Below are 19,876 nucleotides of genomic sequence, written 5' to 3'. Positions count from 1 at the left end.
TCTACTTGTCCATTTTTGAAACGTACAAATATTCCTCTATAATCAGCCGAAGTTCGAGTTCCGATTTACTCACCTGTAATCAGGAGAGAACCCAGTGCTGCATCTTTTAGCCCAGCACAGATCCTGAAAAGTAATTCTAAGCGTACTTGACAGTAACTTGTAATTCCTGCCATAGGAATCCATTGTGTGGTTTTCACCAGACAATTTTCTAAGTGTCCATTTTTGAAACGTACATATATTCCTCTAAAATCAGCCGAACTACGAATTCCGATTTACTCACCTGTCGTCAGGAGAGAACTCAGGGCTGCATCTTTTAGCCCAGCACTGACCCTGAAAAGTAATTCTAAGCGTACTTACCAGTAACTTGTATTTCCTTCCATAGGAATCCATTGTGTGGTTGTCACTAGAAAAGTTTCTATGTGTCTATTTTTGAAATGTACAAATATTTCTCTAAAATCAGCCGAACTACGAATTCCGATTTACTCACCTGTAATTAGGAGAGAACCCAGTGCTGCATCTTTTAGCCCAGCACAGACCCTGAAAAGTAATTCTAAGCTTACCTACCAGTAACTTTTATTTCCTGCCATAGGAATCCATTGTGTTGTTTTCACCAGAAAATTTTCTGTGTCCATTTTTGAAACGTACAAATATTCCTCTAAAATCAGCCGAACTACGAATTCCGATTTACTCACCTGTTATCAGGAGAGAACCCAGGGCTGCATCCTTTAGCCCAGTACTGACCCTGAAAAGTAATTCTAAGCGTATTTACCAGTAACTTGTATTTCCTTCCATAGGAATCCATTGTGTGGTTTTCACCAGAAAATTTTCTAATTGTCCATTTTTGAAACGTACAAATATTCCTCTAAAATCAGCCGAACTACGAATTCCGATTAACTCACCTGTAATTAGGAGAGAACCCAGTGCTGCATCTTTTAGCCCAGCACAGACCCTGAAAAGTAATTCTAAGCGTATTTACCAGTAACTTGTATTTCCTTCCATAGGAATATATTGTGTGGTTTTCACCAGAAAATTTTCTGTGTCCATTTTTTAAACGTACAAATATTCCTCTAAAATTAGCCGAACTATGAATTCCGATTTACTCACCTGTTATCAGGAAAGAACACAGGGCTGCATCTTTTAGCCCAGTACTGACCCTGAAAAGTAATTCTAAGCGTTCTTACCAGTAACTTTTATTTCCTTCCATAGGAATCCATCGTGTGGTTTTCACCAGACAATTTTCTAAGTGTCCATTTTTGAAACGTACAAATATTCCTCTAAAATCAGCCGAATTACGAATTCAGGTTTACTCACCTATAATCAGGAGAGAACCCAGTGCTGCATCTTTTAGCCCAGCACAGACCCTGAAAAGTAATTCTAAGCGTACTTACCAGTAACTTGTATTTGCTTCCATAGGAATCCATTGTGTGGTTTTCACGATACAATTTTCTAAGTGTCCATTTTTGAAACGTACAAATATTCCTTTGAAATCAGCTGAACTACGAATTCTGATTTACTCACCTGTAATTAGGAGAGAACCCAGTGCTGCATCTTTTAGCCCAGCACAGACCCTGAAAAGTATTTCTAAGCGTACTTACCAGTAACTTGTATTTCCTTCCATAAGAATCCATTGTGTTGTTTTCACCAGAAAATGTTCTGTGTCCATTTTTGAAACGTACAAATATTCCTCTAAAATCAGCCGAACTACGAATTCCAATTTACTCACTTGTAATCAGGAGAGAACCCAGTGCTGCATCTTTTAGCCAAGCACAGACCCTGAAAAGTAATTCTAAGTGTACTTACCAGTAACTTGTATTTCCTTCCATAAGAATCCATTGTGTTGTTTTCACCAGAAAATGTTCTGTGTCCATTTTTGAAACGTACAAATATTCCTCTAAAATCAGCCGAACTACGAATTCCGATTTACTCACCTGTTATCAGGAGAGAACCCAGGGCTGCATCTTTTAGCCCAGCACTGACCCTGAGAAGTAATTCTAAGCGTACTTACAGTTAACTTGTATTTCCTTCCATAGGAATCCATTGTCTGGTTTTTACCAGAAAAGTTTCTACGTGTCCATTTTTGAAACGCACAAATATTCCTCTAAAATCAGCCGAACTACGAATTCCGATTTACTCACATGTAATTAGGAGAGAACCCAGTGCTGCATCTTTTAGCCCAGCACTGACCCTGAAAAGTAATTCTAAGTGTACTTACCAGTAACTTGTATTTCCTTCCATAGGAATCCATTGTGTGGTTTTCACCAGAAAAGTTTCTACGTGTCCATTTTTAAAACGTACAAATATTCCTCTAAAATCAGCTGAACTACGAATTACGATTTACTCACCTGTAATCAGGAGAGAACCCAGTGCTGCATATTTTATCCCAGCACAGACCCTGAAAAGTAATTCTAAGCGTACTTACCAGTAACTTGTAATTCCTTCCATCGGAAACCATTGTGTGGTTTTCACCAGACAATTTTCTAAGTGTTCATTTTTGAAAAGTACAAATATTCCTCTAAAATCAGCCGAATTACGAATTCCGGTTTACTCACCTATAATCAGTAGAGAACCCAGTGCTGCATCTTTTAGCCCAGCACAGACCCTGAAAAGTAATTCTAAGCGTACTTACCAGTAACTTGTATTTGCTTCCGTAGGAATCCATTATGTGGTTTTCACCATACAATTTTCTAAGTGTCCATTTTTGAAACGTACAAATATTCCTCTGAAATCAGCTGAACTACGAATTCTGATTTACTCACCTGTAATTAGGAGAGAACCCAGTGCTGCATCTTTTAGCCCAGCACAGACCCTGAAAAGTACTTCTAAGCGTACTTACCAGTAACTTGTATTTCCTTCCATAAGAATCTATTGTGTTGTTTTCACCAGAAAATGTTCTGTGTCCATTTTTGAAACGTACAAATATTCCTCTAAAATCAGCTGATCTACGAATTCCAATTTACTCACTTGTAATCAGGAGAGAACCCAGTGCTGCATCTTTTAGCCCAGCACTGACCCTGAAAAGTAATTCTAAGCGTACTTACAGTTAACTTGTATTTCCTTCCATAGGAATCCCTTGTCTGGTTTTTACCAGAAAAGTTTCTAAGTGTCCATTTTTGAAACGCACAAATATTCCTCTAAAATCAGCCGAACTACGAATTCCGATTTACTCACATGTAATTAGGAGAGAACCCAGTGCTGCATCTTTTAGCCCAGCACTGACCCTGAAAAGTATTTCTAAGCGTACTTACCAGTAACTTCTACTTCCTTCCATAGGAATCCATTTTGTGGTTTTCACCAGAAAAGTTTCTATGTGTCCATTTTTGAAACGTACAAATATTCCTCTAAAATCAGCCGAACTACGAATTCTGATTTACTCACCTGTAATCAGGAGAGAACCCAGAGCTGCATCTTTTAGCCCGGCACTGACCCTGAAAAGTAATTCTAAGCGTACTTACCAGTAACTTGTATTTCCTTCCATAGGAATCCATTGTGTGGTTTTCACCAGACAATTTTCTAAGTGTCCATTTGTGAAACGTACATATATTCCTCTAAAATCAGCCGAACTACGAATTCCGATTTACTCACCTGTCATCAGGAGAGAACCCGGGGCTGCATCTTTTAGCCCAGCACTGACCCTGAAAAGTAATTCTAAGCGTACTTACCAGTAACTTGTATTTCCTTCTATAGGAATCCATTGTGTGGTTTTCACCAGAAAAGTTTCTACGTGTCCATTTTTGAAACATACAAATATTCCTCTAAAATCAGACGAACTACGAATTCCGATTTACTCACCTTTTATCAGGAGAGAACCCAGGGCTGCATCTTTTAGCCCAGCACTGACCCTGAAAAGTAATTCTAAGCGTACTTACCAGTAACTTGTATTTCCTTCTATAGGAATCCATTGTGTGGTTTTCACCAGAAAATGTTCTGTGTTCATTTTTGAAACGTACAAATATTCCTCTAAAATCAGCCGAACTACGAATTCTGATTTACTCACCTGTTATCAAGAATGAACCCAGGGCTGCATTTTTTATCCCCAGCACTGACCCTGAAAAGTAATTCTAAGCGTACTTACCAGTAACTTGTATTTCCTTCCATAGGAATCCATTGTGTGGTTTTCACCAGAAAATTTCTAAGTGTCCATTTTTGAAACGTACAAATATTCCTCTGAAATCAGCCGAACTACGAATTCTGATTAACTCACCTGTAATTAGGAGAGAATCCAGTGCTGCATCTTTTAGCCCAGCACAGACCCTGAAAAGTAATTCTAAGCGTACTTACTAGTAACTTGTATTTCCTTCTATAGGAATCCATTGTGTGGTTTTCACCAGAAAAATTTCTACGTGTCCATTTTTGAAACATACAAATATTGCTCTAAAATCAGCCGAACTAAGAATTCCGATTTACTCACCTTTTATCAGGAGAGAACCCAGGGCTGCATCTTTTAGCACAGCACTGACCCTGAAAAGTAATTCTAAGCGTACTTACCAGTAACTTGTATATCCTTCCATAGGAACCCATTGTGTGGTTTTCACCAGAAAATTTTCTGTGTTCATTTTTGAAACGTACAAATATTCCTCTAAAATCAGCCGAACTACGAATTCTGATTTACTCACCTGTTATCAAGAATGAACCCAGGGCTGCAAGTTTTAGCCCAGCACTGACCCTGAAAAGTAATTCTAAGTGTACTTACCAGTAACTTGTATTTCCTTCCATAGGAATCCATTGTGTGGTTTTCACCAGACAATTTTCTAAGTGTCCATTTTTGAAACGTACATATATTCCTCTAAAATCAGCCGAACTACGAATTCCGATTTACTCACCTGTCATCAGGAGAGAACCCAGGGCTGCATCTTTTAGCCCAGCACTGACCCTGAAAAGTAATTCTAAGCGTACTTACCAGTAACTTGTATTTCCTTCTATAGGAATCCATTGTGTGGTTTTCACCAGAAAAGTTTCTACATGTCCTGTTTTGAAACATACAAATATTCCTCTAAAATCAGACGAACTCCGAATTCCGATTTACTCACCTTTTATCAGGAGAGAACCCAGGGCTGCATCTTTTAGCACAGCACTGACCCTGAAAAGTAATTCTAAGCGTACTTACCGGTAACTTGTATTTCCTTCTATAGGAATCCATTGTGTGGTTTTCACCAGAAAATGTTCTGTGTTCATTTTTGAAACGTACAAATATTCCTCTAAAATCAGCCGAACTACGAATTCTGATTTACTCACCTGTTATCAAGAATGAACCCAGGGCTGCATTTTTTATCCCCAGCACTGACCCTGAAAAGTAATTCTAAGCGTACTTACCAGTAACTTGTATTTCCTTCCATAGGAATCCATTGTGTGGTTTTCACCAGAAAATTTTCTAAGTGTCCATTTTTGAAACGTACAAATATTCCTCTGAAATCAGCCGAACTACGAATTCTGATTAACTCACCTGTAATTAGGAGAGAATCCAGTGCTGCATCTTTTAGCCCAGCACAGACCCTGAAAAGTAATTCTAAGCGTACTTACCAGTAACTTGTATTTCCTTCTATAGGAATCCATTGTGTGGTTTTCACCAGAAAAGTTTCTACGTGTCCATTTTTGAAACATACAAATATTGCTCTAAAATCAGCCGAACTAAGAATTCCGATTTACTCACCTTTTATCAGGAGAGAACCCAGGGCTGCATCTTTTAGCACAGCACTGACCCTGAAAAGTAATTCTAAGCGTACTTACCAGTAACTTGTATTTCCTTCCATAGGAACCCATTGTGTGGTTTTCACCAGAAAATTTTCTGTGTTCATTTTTGAAACGTACAAATATTCCTCTAAAATCAGCCGAACTACGAATTCTGATTTACTCACCTGTTATCAAGAATGAACCCAGGGCTGCAAGTTTTAGCCCAGCACTGACCCTGAAAAGTAATTCTAAGTGTACTTACCAGTAACTTGTATTTCCTTCCATAGGAATCCATTGTGTGGTTTTCACCAGAAAAGTTTCTACGTGTCCATTTTTGAAACGTACAAATATTCCTCTAAAATCAGCTGAACTACGAATTCCGATTTACTCACCTGTAATCAGGAGAGAACCCAGTGCTGCATATTTTATCCCAGCACAGACCCTGAAAAGTAATTCTAAGCGTACTTACCAGTAACTTGTAATTCCTTCCATAGGAATCCATTGTGTGGTTTTCACCAGACAATTTTCTAAGTGTTCATTTTTGAAAAGTACAAATATTCCTCTAAAATCAGCCAAATTACGAATTCCGGTTTACTCACCTATAATCAGGAGAGAACCCATTGCTGCATCTTTTAGCCCAGCACAGACCCTGAAAAGTAATTCTAAGCGTACTTACCAGTAACTTGTATTTGCTTCCATAGGAATCCATTGTGTGGTTTTCACCATACAATTTTCTAAGTGTCCATATTTGAAACGTACAAATATTCCTCTGAAATCAGCTGAACTACGAATTCTGATTTACTCACCTGTAATTAGGAGAGAACCCAGTGCTGCATCTTTTAGCCCAGCACAGACCCTGAAAAGTATTTCTAAGCGTACTTACCAGTAACTTGTATTTCCTTTCATAAGTATCTATTGTGTTGTTTTCACCAGAAAATGTTCTGTGTCCATTTTTGAAACGTACAAATATTCCTCTAAAATCAGCCGAACTACGAATTCCAATTTACTCACTTGTAATCAGGAGAGAACCCTGTGCTGCATCTTTTAGCCCAGCACAGACCCTGAAAAGTAATTCTAAGCGTACTTACCAGTAACTTGTATTTCCTTCCATAATAATCCATTGTGTTGTTTTCACCAGAAAATGTTCTGTGTCCATTTTTGAAACGTACAAATATTCCTCTAAAATCAGCCGAACTACGAATTCCGATTTACTCACCTGTTATCAGGAGAGAACCCAGGGCTGCATCTTTTAGCCCAGCACTGACCCTGAAAAGTAATTCTAAGCGTACTTACAGTTAACTTGTATTTCCTTCCATAGGAATCCATTGTCTGATTTTTACCAGAAAAGTTTCTACGTGTCCATTTTTGAAACGTACAAATATTCCTCTAAAATCAGCCGAACTACGAATTCCGATTTACTCACTTGTAATCAGGAGAGAACCCAGTGCTGCATCTTTTAGCCCGGCACAGACCCTGAAAAGTAATTCTAAGCGTACTGACCAGTAACTTGTAATTCCTTCCATAGGAATCCATTGTGTGGTTTTCACCAGACAATTTTCTAAGTGTCCATTTTTGAAACGTACAAATATTCCTCTAAAATCAGCCGAACTACGAATTCCGATTTACTCACATGTAATTAGGAGAGAACCCAGTGCTGCATCTTTTAGCCCAGCACTGACCCTGAAAAGTAATTCTAAGCGTACTTACCAGTAACTTGTATTTCCTTCCATAGGAATACATTGTTTGGTTTTCACCAGACAATTTTCTAAGTGTCCATTTTTGAAACGTACAAATATTCCTCTAAAATCAGCCGAACTACGAATTCCGATTTACTCACATGTAATTAGGAGAGAACCCAGTGCTGCATCTTTTAGCCCAGCACTGACCCTGAAAAGTAATTCTAAGCGTACTTAGCAGTAACTTCTACTTCCTTTTATAGGAATCCATTGTGTGGTTTTCACCAGAAAAGTTTCTACGTGTCCATTTTTGAAACGTACAAATATTCCTCTAAAATCAGCCGAACTACGAATTCCGATTTACTCACCTGTAATCAGGAGAGAACCTAGTGCTGAATCTTTTGGCCCAGCACAGACCCTGAAAAGTAATTCTAAGCGTACTTACCAGTAACTTGTATTTCCTTCCATAGGAATCCATTGTGTGGTTTTCAGCAGAAAATGTTCTGTGTCTATTTTTGAAACGTACAAATATTCCTCTAAAATCAGCCGAACTACGAATTCCGATTTACTAACCTGTTATCAGGAGAGAACCCATGGCTGCATCTTTTAGCCCAGCACTGACCCTGAAAAGTAATTCTAAGCGTACTTACAGTTAACTTGTATTTCCTTCAATAGGAATCCTTTGTCTGGTTTTTACCAGAAAAGTTTCTATGTGTCCATTTTTGAAACGCACAAATATTCCTCTAAAATCAGCCGAACTACGAATTCCGATTTACTCACATGTAATTAGGAGAGAACCCAGTGCTGCATCTTTTAGCCCAGCACTGACCCTGAAAAGTATTTCTAAGCGTACTTACCAGTAACTTCTACTTCCTTCCATAGGAATCCATTGTGTGGTTTTCACCAGAAAATGTTCTGTGTTCATTTTTGAAACGTACAAATATTCCTCTAAAATCAGCCGAACTACGAATTCTGATTTACTCACCTGTTATCAAGAATGAACCCAGGGCTGCATTTTTTATCCCCAGCACTGACCCTGAAAAGTAATTCTAAGTGTACTTACCAGTAACTTGTATTTCCTTCCATAGGAATCCATTGTGTGGTTTTCACCAGAAAAGTTTCTACGTGTCCATTTTTGAAACGTACAAATATTCCTCTAAAATCAGCTGAACTACGAATTCCGATTTACTCACCTGTAATCAGGAGAGAACCCAGTGCTGCATATTTTATCCCAGCACAGACCCTGAAAAGTAATTCTAAGCGTACTTACCAGTAACTTGTATTTCCTTCCATAGGAATCCATTGTGTGGTTTTCACCAGACAATTTTCTAAGTGTCCATTTTTGAAACGTACAAATATTCCTCTAAAATCAGCCGAACTACGAATTCCGATTTACTCACTTGTAATCAGGAGAGAACCCAGTGCTGCATCTTTTAGCCAGGCACAGACCCTGAAAAGTAATTCTAAGCGTACTTACCAGTAACTTGTATTTCCTTCCATAGGAATCCATTGTGTGGTTTTCACTAGAAAATTTTCTGTGTTCATTTTTGAAACGTACAAATATTCCTCTAAAATCAGCCGAACTACGAATTTTGATTTACTCACCTGTTATCAAGAATGAACCCAGGGCTGCATTTTTTAGCCCAGCACTGACCCTGAAAAGTAATTCTAAGTGTACTTACCAGTAACTTGTATTTCCTTCCATAGGAATCCATTCTGTGGTTTTCACTAGAAAAGTTTCTACGTGTCCATTTTTGAAACGTACAAATATTCCTCTAAAATCAGACGAACTTCGAATTCCGATTTACTCACCTGTAATCAGGATAGAACCCAGTGCTGCATCTTTTAGCCCAGCACAGACCCTGAAAAGTAATTCTAAGCGTATTTACCAGTAACTTGTATTTCCTTCCATAGGAATACATTGTGTGGTTTTCACCAGAAAATCTTCTGTGTTCATTTTTGAAACGTACAAATATTCCTCTAAAATCAGCCGAACTACGAATTCCGATTTACTCACCTGTTATCAAGAATGAACCCAGGGCTATATTTTTTAGCCCAGCACTGACCCTGAAAAGTAATTCTAAGTGTACTTACCAGTAACTTGTATTTCCTTCCATAGGAATCCATTGTGTGGTTTTCACCAGAAAAGTTTCTACGTGTCCATTTTTGAAACGTACAAATATTCCTCTATAATCAGCCGAACTTCGAGTTCCGATTTACTCACCTGTAATCAGGAGAGAACCCAGTGCTGCATCTTTTAGCCCAGCACAGACCCTGAAAAGTAATTCTAAGCGTACTTGACAGTAACTTGTAATTCCTTCCATAGGAATCCATTGTGTGGTTTTCACCAGACAATTTTCTAAGTGTCCATTTTTTAAACGTACATATATTCCTCTAAAATCAGCCGAACTACGAATTCCGATTTACTCACCTGTCGTCAGGAGAGAACTCAGGGCTGCATCTTTTAGCCCAGCACTGACCCTGAAAAGTAATTCTAAGCGTACTTACCAGTAACTTGTATTTCCTTCCATAGGAATCCATTGTGTGGTTGTCACTAGAAAAGTTTCTATGTGTCTATTTTTGAAATGTACAAATATTTCTCTAAAATCAGCCGAACTACGAATTCCGATTTACTCACCTGTAATTAGGAGAGAACCCAGTGCTGCATCTTTTAGCCCAGCACAGACCCTGAAAAGTAATTCTAAGCTTACCTACCAGTAACTTTTATTTCCTGCCATAGGAATCCATTGTGTGGTTTTCACCAGAAAATTTTCTGTGTCCATTTTTGAAACGTACAAATATTCCTCTAAAATCAGCCGAACTACGAATTCCGATTTACTCACCTGTTATCAGGAGAGAACCCAGGGCTGCATCTTTTAGCCCAGTACTGACCCTGAAAAGTAATTCTAAGCGTATTTACCAGTAACTTGTATTTCCTTCCATAGGAATATATTGTGTGGTTTTCACCAGAAAATTTTCTGTGTCCATTTTTTAAACGTACAAATATTCCTCTAAAATTAGCCGAACTACGAATTCCGATTTACTCACCTGTTATCAGGAAAGAACACAGGGCTGCATCTTTTAGCCCAGTACTGACCCTGAAAAGTAATTCTAAGCGTTCTTACCAGTAACTTTTATTTCCTTCCATAGGAATCCATCGTGTGGTTTTCACCAGACAATTTTCTAAGTGTCCATTTTTGAAACGTACAAATATTCCTCTAAAATCAGCCGAATTACGAATTCCGGTTTACTCACCTATAATCAGGAGAGAACCCAGTGCTGCATCTTTTAGCCCAGCACAGACCCTGAAAAGTAATTCTAAGCGTACTTACCAGTAACTTGTATTTGCTTCCATAGGAATCCATTGTGTGGTTTTCACGATACAATTTTCTAAGTGTCCATTTTTGAAACGTACAAATATTCCTTTGAAATCAGCTGAACTACGAATTCTGATTTACTCACCTGTAATTAGGAGAGAACCCAGTGCTGCATCTTTTAGCCCAGCACAGACCCTGAAAAGTATTTCTAAGCGTACTTACCAGTAACTTGTATTTCCTTCCATAAGAATCCATTGTGTTGTTTTCACCAGAAAATGTTCTGTGTCCATTTTTGAAACGTACAAATATTCCTCTAAAATCAGCCGAACTACGAATTCCAATTTACTCACTTGTAATCAGGAGAGAACCCAGTGCTGCATCTTTTAGCCTAGCACAGACCCTGAAAAGTAATTCTAAGTGTACTTACCAGTAACTTGTATTTCCTTCCATAAGAATCCATTGTGTTGTTTTCACCAGAAAATGTTCTGTGTCCATTTTTGAAACGTACAAATATTCCTCTAAAATCAGCCGAACTACGAATTCCGATTTACTCACCTGTTATCAGGAGAGAACCCAGGGCTGCATCTTTTAGCCCAGCACTGACCCTGAGAAGTAATTCTAAGCGTACTTACAGTTAACTTGTATTTCCTTCCATAGGAATCCATTGTGTGGTTTTCACCAGAAAAGTTTCTACGTGTCCATTTTTGAAACGTACAAATATTCCTCTAAAATCAGCTGAGCTACGAATTCTGATTTACTCACCTGTAATCAGGAGAGAACCCAGTGCTGCATCTTTTATCCCAGCACATACCCTGAAAAGTAATTCTAAGCGTACTTACCAGTAACTTATAATTGCTTCCATAGGAATCAATTGTGTGGTTTTCACCAGACAATTTTCTAAGTGTTCATTTTTGAAACGTACAAATATTCCTCTAAAATCAGCCGAATTACGAATTCCGGTTTACTCACCTATAATCAGGAGAGAACCCAGTGCTGCATCTTTTAGCCCAGCACAGACCCTGAAAAGTAATTCTAAGCATAATTACCAGTAACTTGTATTTGCTTCCATAGGAATCCATTGTGTGGTTTTCACCATACAATTTTCTAAGTGTCCATTTTTGAAACGTACAAATATTCCTCTGAAATCAGCTGAACTACGAATTCTGATTTACTCACCTGTAATTAGGAGAGAACCCAGTGCTGCATCTTTTAGCCCAGCACAGACCCTGAAAAGTAATTCTAAGCGTACTTACCAGTAACTTGTAATTCCTTCCATAGGAATCCATTGTGTGGTTTTCACCAGACAATTTTCTAAGTGTTCATTTTTGAAAAGTACAAATATTCCTCTGAAATCAGCTGAACTACGAATTCTGATTTACTCACCTGTAATTAGGAGAGAACCCAGTGCTGCATCTTTAAGCCCAGCACAGACCCTGAAAAGTATTTCTAAGCATACTTACCAGTAACTTGTATTTCCTTCCATAAGAATCCATTGTGTTGTTTTCACCAGAAAATGTTCTGTGTCCATTTTTGAAACGTACAAATATTCCTCTAAAATCAGCCGAACTACGAATTCCAATTTACTCACTTGTAATCAGGCGAGAACCCAGTGCTGCATCTTTTAGCCCAGCACAGACCCTGAAAAGTAATTCTAAGCGTACTTACCAGTAACTTGTATTTCCTTCCATAGGAATACATTGTGTGGTTTTCACCAGACAATTTTCTAAGTGTCCATTTTTGAAATGTACAAATATTCCTCTAAAATCAGCCAAACTACGAATTCCGGTTTACTCACCTGTAATCAGGAGAGAACCCAGTGCTGCATCTTTTAGCCCAGCACAGACCCTGAAAAGTAATTCTAAGTGTACTTACCAGTAACTTGTATTTCCTTCTATAGGAATCCATTGTGTGGTTTTCACCAGAAAATGTTCTACGTGTTCATTTATGAAATGTACAAATATTCCTCTAAAATCAGCCGAACTACGAATTCCGATTTACTCACCTGTTATCAGGAGAGAACCCAGGGCTGCATCTTTTAGCCCAGCACTGACCCTGAAAAGTAATTCTAAGTGTACTTACCAGTAACTTGTATTTCCTTCTATAGCAATCCATTGTGTGGTTTTCACCAGAAAATGTTCTACGTGTTCATTTATGAAATGTACAAATATTCCTCTAAAATCAGCCGAACTACGAATTCCGATTTACTCACCTGTTATCAGGAGAGAACCCAGGGCTGCATCTTTTAGCCCAGCACTGACCCTGAAAAGTTATTCTAAGCGTACTTACAGTTAACTTGTATTTCCTTCCATAGGAATCCATTGTGTGGTTTTTACCAGAAAAGTTTCTACGTGTCCATTTTTGAAACGCACAAATATTCCTCTAAAATCAGCCGAACTACGATTTCCGATTTACTCACCTGTTATCAATAATGAACCCAGGGCTGCCTTTTTTAGCCCAGCACTGACCCTGAAAGTAATTCTAAGTGTACTTACCAGTAACTTGTATTTCCTTCCATAGGAATCCATTGTGTGGTTTTCACCAGAAAATTTTCTGTGTCCATTTTTGAAACGTACAAATATTCCTCTAAAATCAGCCGAACTACGAATTGTGATTTACTCACCTGTTATCAGGAGAGAACCCAGGGCTGCATCTTTTAGCCCAGCACTGACCCTGAAAAGTAATTCTAAGCGTACTTACAGTTAACTTGTATTTCCTTCCATAGGAATCCATTGTGTGGTTTTCACCAGAAAATTTTCTGTGTTCATTTTTGAAACGTACAAATATTCCTCTAAAATCAGCCGAACTACGAATTCTGATTTACTCTCCTGTTATCAAGAATGAACCCAGGGCTGCATTTTTTAGCCCAGCACTGACCCTGAAAAGTAATTCTAAGTGTACTTACCAGTAACTTGTATTTCCTTCCATAGGAATCGATTGTGTGGTTTTTACCAGAAAAGTTTCTACGTGTCCATTTTTGAAACGTACAAATATTCCTCTAAAATCAGCTGAGCTACGAATTCCGATTTACTCACCTGTAATCAGGAGAGAACCCAGTGCTGCATCTTTTATCCCAGCACATACCCTGAAAAGTAATTCTAAGCGTACTTACCAGTAACTTATAATTGCTTCCATAGGAATCCATTGTGTGGTTTTCACCAGACAATTTTCTAAGTGTTCATTTTTGAAACGTACAAATATTCCTCTAAAATCAGCCGAATTACGAATTCCGGTTTACTCACCTATAATCAGGAGAGAACCCAGTGCTGCATCTTTTAGCCCAGCACAGACCCTGAAAAGTAATTCTAAGCATACTTACCAGTAACTTGTATTTGCTTCCATAGGAATCCATTGTGTGGTTTTCACCATACAATTTTCTAAGTGTCCATTTTTGAAACGTACAAATATTCCTCTGAAATCAGCTGAACTACGAATTCTGATTTACTCACCTGTAATTAGGAGAGAACCCATTGCTGCATCTTTTAGCCCAGCACAGACCCTGAAAAGTAATTCTAAGCGTACTTACCAGTAACTTGTAATTCCTTCCATAGGAATACATTGTGTGGTTTTCACCAGACAATTTTCTAAGTGTTCATTTTTGAAAAGTACAAATATTCCTCTGAAATCAGCTGAACTACGAATTCTGATTTACTCACCTGTAATTAGGAGAGAACCCAGTGCTGCATCTTTAAGCCCAGCACAGACCCTGAAAAGTATTTCTAAGCATACTTACCAGTAACTTGTATTTCCTTCCATAAGAATCCATTGTGTTGTTTTCACCAGAAAATGTTCTGTGTCCATTTTTGAAACGTACAAATATTCCTCTAAAATCAGCCGAACTACGAATTCCAATTTACTCACTTGTAATCAGGAGAGAACCCAGTGCTGCATCTTTTAGCCCAGCACAGACCCTGAAAAGTAATTCTAACCGTACTTACCAGTAACTTGTATTTCCTTCCATAGGAATCCATTGTGTGGTTTTCACCAGACAATTTTCTAAGTGTCCATTTTTGAAACGTACAAATATTCCTCTAAAATCAGCCAAACTACGAATTCCGGTTTACTCACCTGTAATCAGGAGAGAACCCAGTGCTGCATCTTTTAGCCCAGCACAGACCCTGAAAAGTAATTCTAAGTGTAATTACCAGTAACTTGTATTTCCTTCTATAGGAATCCATTGTGTGGTTTTCACCAGAAAATGTTCTACGTGTTCATTTATGAAATGTACAAATATTCCTCTAAAATCAGCCGAACTACGAATTCCGATTTACTCACCTGTTATCAGGAGAGAACCCAGGGCTGCATCTTTTAGCCCAGCACTGACCCTGAAAAGTAATTCTAAGTGTACTTACCAGTAACTTGTATTTCCTTCTATAGGAATCCATTGTGTGGTTTTCACCAGAAAATGTTCTACGTGTTCATTTATGAAATGTACAAATATTCCTCTAAAATCAGCCGAACTACGAATTCCGATTTACTCACCTGTTATCAGGAGAGAACCCAGGGCTGCATCTTTTAGACCAGCACTGACCCTGAAAAGTAATTCTAAGCGTACTTACAGTTAACTTGTATTTCATTCCATAGGAATCCATTGTGTGGTTTTTACCAGAAAAGTTTCTACGTGTCCATTTTTGAAACGCACAAATATTCCTCTAAAATCAGCCGAACTACGAATTCCGATTTACTCACCTGTTATCAGGAGAGAACCCAGGGCTGCATCTTTTAGCCCAGCACTGACCCTGAAAAGTAATTCTAAGCGTACTTACCAGTAACTTGTATTTCCTTCCATAGGAATCCATTGTGGGGTTTCACCAGAAAAGTTTCTACGTGTCCATTTTTGAAACGCACAAATATTCCTCTAAAATCAGCCAAACTACGAATTCCGATATACTCACCTGTTATCAGGAGAGAACTCAGGGCTGCATCTTTTAGCCCAGCACTGACCCTGAAAAGTAATTCTAAGTGTACTTACCAGTAACTTGTATTTCCTTCTATAGGAATACATTGTGTGGTTTTCACCAGACAATTTTCTAAGTGTCCATTTTTGAAACGTACAAATATTCCTCTAAAATCAGCTGAACTACGAATTCCGATTTACTCACCTGTAATTATGAGAGAACCCAGTGCTGCATCTTTTAGCCCATCACAGACCCTGAAAAGTAATTCTAAGCGTACCTACCAGTAACTTTTATTTTCTGCCATAGGAATCCATTGTGTGGTTTTCACCAGAAAATGTTCTGTGTCCATTTTTGAAACGTACAAATATTCCTCTAAAATCAGCCGAACTACGAATTCCGATTAACACACCTGTTATCAGGAGAGAACCCAGGGCTGCATCTTTTAGCCCAGCACTGACCCTGAAAAGTAATTCTAAGCGTACTTACCAGTAACTTGTATTTCCTTCCATAGTAATCCATTGTGGGGTTTTCACCAGAAAAGTTTCTACGTGTCCATTTTTGAAACGCACAAATATTCCTCTAAAATCAGCCGAACTACGAATTCCGATTTACTCACCTGTAATCAGGAGAGAACCCAGAGCTGCATCTTTTAGCCTGGCACAGACCCTGAAAAGTAATTCTAAGCGTACTTACCAAGAACTTGTATTTCCTTCCATAGGAATCCATTGTGTGGTTTTCACCAGAAAATTTTCTGTGTCCATTTTTGAAACGCACAAATATTCCTCTAAAATCAGCCGAACTACGAATTCCGATTTACTCACCTGTAATCAGGAGAGAACCCAGTGCTGCATCTTTTATCCCAGCACATACCCTGAAAAGTAATTCTAAGCGTACTTACCAGTAACTTGTAATTGCTTCCATAGGAATCCATTGTGTGGTATTCACCAGACAATTTTCTAAGTGTTCATTTTTGAAACGTACAAATATTCCTCTAAAATCAGCCGAATTACGAATTCCGGTTTACTCACCTATAATCAGGAGAGAACCCAGTGCTGCATCTTTTAGCCCAGCACAGACCCTGAAAAGTAATTCTAAGCGTACTTACCAGTAACTTGTATTTCCTTCCATAGGAATCCATTGTGGGGTTTTCACCAGAAAAGTTTCTACGTGTCCATTTTTGAAACGCACAAATATTCCTCTAAAATCAGCCGAACTACGAATTCCGATTTACTCACCTGTAATCAGGAGAGAACCCAGAGCTGCATCTTTTAGCCTGGCACAGACCCTGAAAAGTAATTCTAAGCGTACTTACCAGTAACTTGTATTTCCTTCCATAGGAATCCATTGTGTGGTGTTCACCAGAACATTTTCTGTGTCCATTTTTGAAACGCACAAATATTCCTCTAAAATCAGCCGAACTACGAATTCCGATTTACTCACCTGTAATCAGGAGAGAACCCAGAGCTGCATCTTTTAGCCCGGCACAGACCCTGAAAAGTAATTCTAAGCGTACTTACCAGTAACTTGTATTTCCTTCCATAGGAATCCATTGTGTGGTTTTCACCAGACAATTTTCTAAGTGTCCATTTTTGAAACGTACAAATATTCCTCTAAAATCAGCCAAACTACGAATTCCGATATACTCACCTGTTATCAGGAGAGAACTCAAGGCTGCATCTTTTAGCCCAGCACAGACCCTGAAAAGTAATTCTAAGCATACTTACTAGTAACTTGGATTTCCTTCCATATAGAATACATTGTGTGGTTTTCACCAGACAATTTTCTAAGTGTCCATTTTTGAAACGTACAAATATTCCTCTAAAATCAGCTGAACTACGAATTCCGATTTACTCACCTGTAATTAGGAGAGAACCCAGTGCTGCATCTTTTAGCCCAGCACTGACCCTGAAAAGTAATTCTAAGCATACTTAGCAGTAACTTCTACTTCCTTTTATAGGAATCCATTGTGTGGTTTTCACCAGAAAAGTTTCTACGTGTCCATTTTTGAAACGTACAAATATTCCTCTAAAATCAGCCGAACTACGAATTCCGATTTACTCACCTGTAATCAGGAGAGAACCTAGTGCTGCATCTTTTAGCCCAGCACAGACCCTGAAAAGTAATTCTAAGCGTACTTACCAGTAACTTGTATTTCCTTCTATAGGAATCCATTGTGTGGTTTTCACCAGAAAAGTTTCTACGTGTCCATTTTTGAAACATACAAATATTGCTCTAAAATCAGCCGAACTAAGAATTCCGATTTACTCACCTTTTATCAGGAGAGAACCCAGGGCTGCATCTTTTAGCACAGCACTGACCCTGAAAAGTAATTCTAAGCGTACTTACCAGTAACTTGTATTTCCTTCCGTAGGAACCCATTGTGTGGTTTTCACCAGAAAATTTTCTGTGTTCATTTTTGAAACGTACAAATATTCCTCTAAAATCAGCCGAACTACGAATTCTGATTTACTCACCTGTTATCAAGAATGAACCCAGGGCTGCAAGTTTTAGCCCAGCACTGACACTGAAAAGTAATTCTAAGTGTACTTACCAGTAACTTGTATTTCCTTCCATAGGAATCCATTGTGTGGTTTTCACCAGAAAAGTTTCTACGTGTCCATTTTTGAAACGTACAAATATTCCTCTAAAATCAGCTGAACTACGAATTCCGATTTACTCACCTGTAATCAGGAGAGAACCCAGTGCTGCATATTTTATCCCAGCACAGACCCTGAAAAGTAATTCTAAGCGTACTTACCAGTAACTTGTAATTCCTTCCATAGGAATCCATTGTGTGGTTTTCACCAGACAATTTTCTAAGTGTTCATTTTTGAAAAGTACAAATATTCCTCTAAAATCAGCCAAATTACGAATTCCGGTTTACTCACCTATAATCAGGAGAGAACCCATTGCTGCATCTTTTAGCCCAGCACAGACCCTGAAAAGTAATTCTAAGCGTACTTACCAGTAACTTGTATTTGCTTCCATAGGAATCCATTGTGTGGTTTTCACCATACAATTTTCTAAGTGTCCATATTTGAAACGTACAAATATTCCTCTGAAATCAGCTGAACTACGAATTCTGATTTACTCACCTGTAATTAGGAGAGAACCCAGTGCTGCATCTTTTAGCCCAGCACAGACCCTGAAAAGTATTTCTAAGCGTACTTACCAGTAACTTGTATTTCCTTTCATAAGAATCCATTGTGTTGTTTTCACCAGAAAATGTTCTGTGTCCATTTTTGAAACGTACAAATATACCTCTAAAATCAGCCGAACTACGAATTCCAATTTACTCACTTGTAATCAAAAGAGAACCCAGTGCTGCATCTTTTAGCCCAGCACAGACCCTGAAAAGTAATTCTAAGCGTACTTACCAGTAACTTGTATTTCCTTCCATAAGAATCCATTGTGTTGTTTTCACCAGAAAATGTTCTGTGTCCATTTTTCAAACGTACAAATATTCCTCTAAAATCAGCCGAACTACGAATTCCGATTTACTCACCTGTTATCAGGAGAGAACCCGGGGCTGCATCTTTTAGCCCAGCACTGACCCTGAAAAGTAATTCTAAGCGTACTTACAGTTAACTTGTATTTCCTTCCATAGGAATCCATTGTCTGATTGTTACCAGAAAAGTTTCTACGTGTCCATTTTTGAAACGTACAAATATTCCTCTAAAATCAGCCGAACTACGAATTCCGATTTACTCACTTGTAATCAGGAGAGAACCCAGTGCTGCATCTTTTAGCCCGGCACAGACCCTGAAAAGTAATTCTAAGCGTACTGACCAGTAAGTTGTAATTCCTTCCATAGGAATCCATTGTGTGGTTTTCACCAGACAATTTTCTAAGTGTCCATTTTTGAAACGTACAAATATTCCTCTAAAATCAGCCGAACTACGAATTCAGATTTACTCACATGTAATTAGGAGAGAACCCAGTGCTGCATCTTTTAGCCCAGCACTGACCCTGAAAAGTAATTCTAAGCGTACTTAGCAGTAACTTCTACTTCCTTTTATAGGAATCCATTGTGTGGTTTTCACCAGAAAAGTTTCTACGTGTCCATTTTTGAAACGTACAAATATTCCTCTAAAATCAGCCGAACTACGAATTCCGGTTTACTCACCTGTAATCAGGAGAGAACCCAGTGCTGCATCTTTTAGCCCAGCACAGACCCTGAAAAGTAATTCTAAGCGTACTTACCAGTAACTTGTATTTCCTTCCATAGGAATACATTGTGTGGTTTTCACCAGACAATTTTCTAAGTGTCCATTTTTGAAACGTACAAATATTCCTCTAAAATCAGCCGAACTACGAATTC

Source organism: Triturus cristatus, chromosome 1_1 (genome assembly GCF_964204655.1).
Source record: "Triturus cristatus chromosome 1_1, aTriCri1.1, whole genome shotgun sequence".
NCBI classification, from domain to species: Eukaryota; Metazoa; Chordata; class Amphibia; order Caudata; family Salamandridae; genus Triturus; species Triturus cristatus.
Note: the sequence above shows the minus strand (reverse complement) of the source record.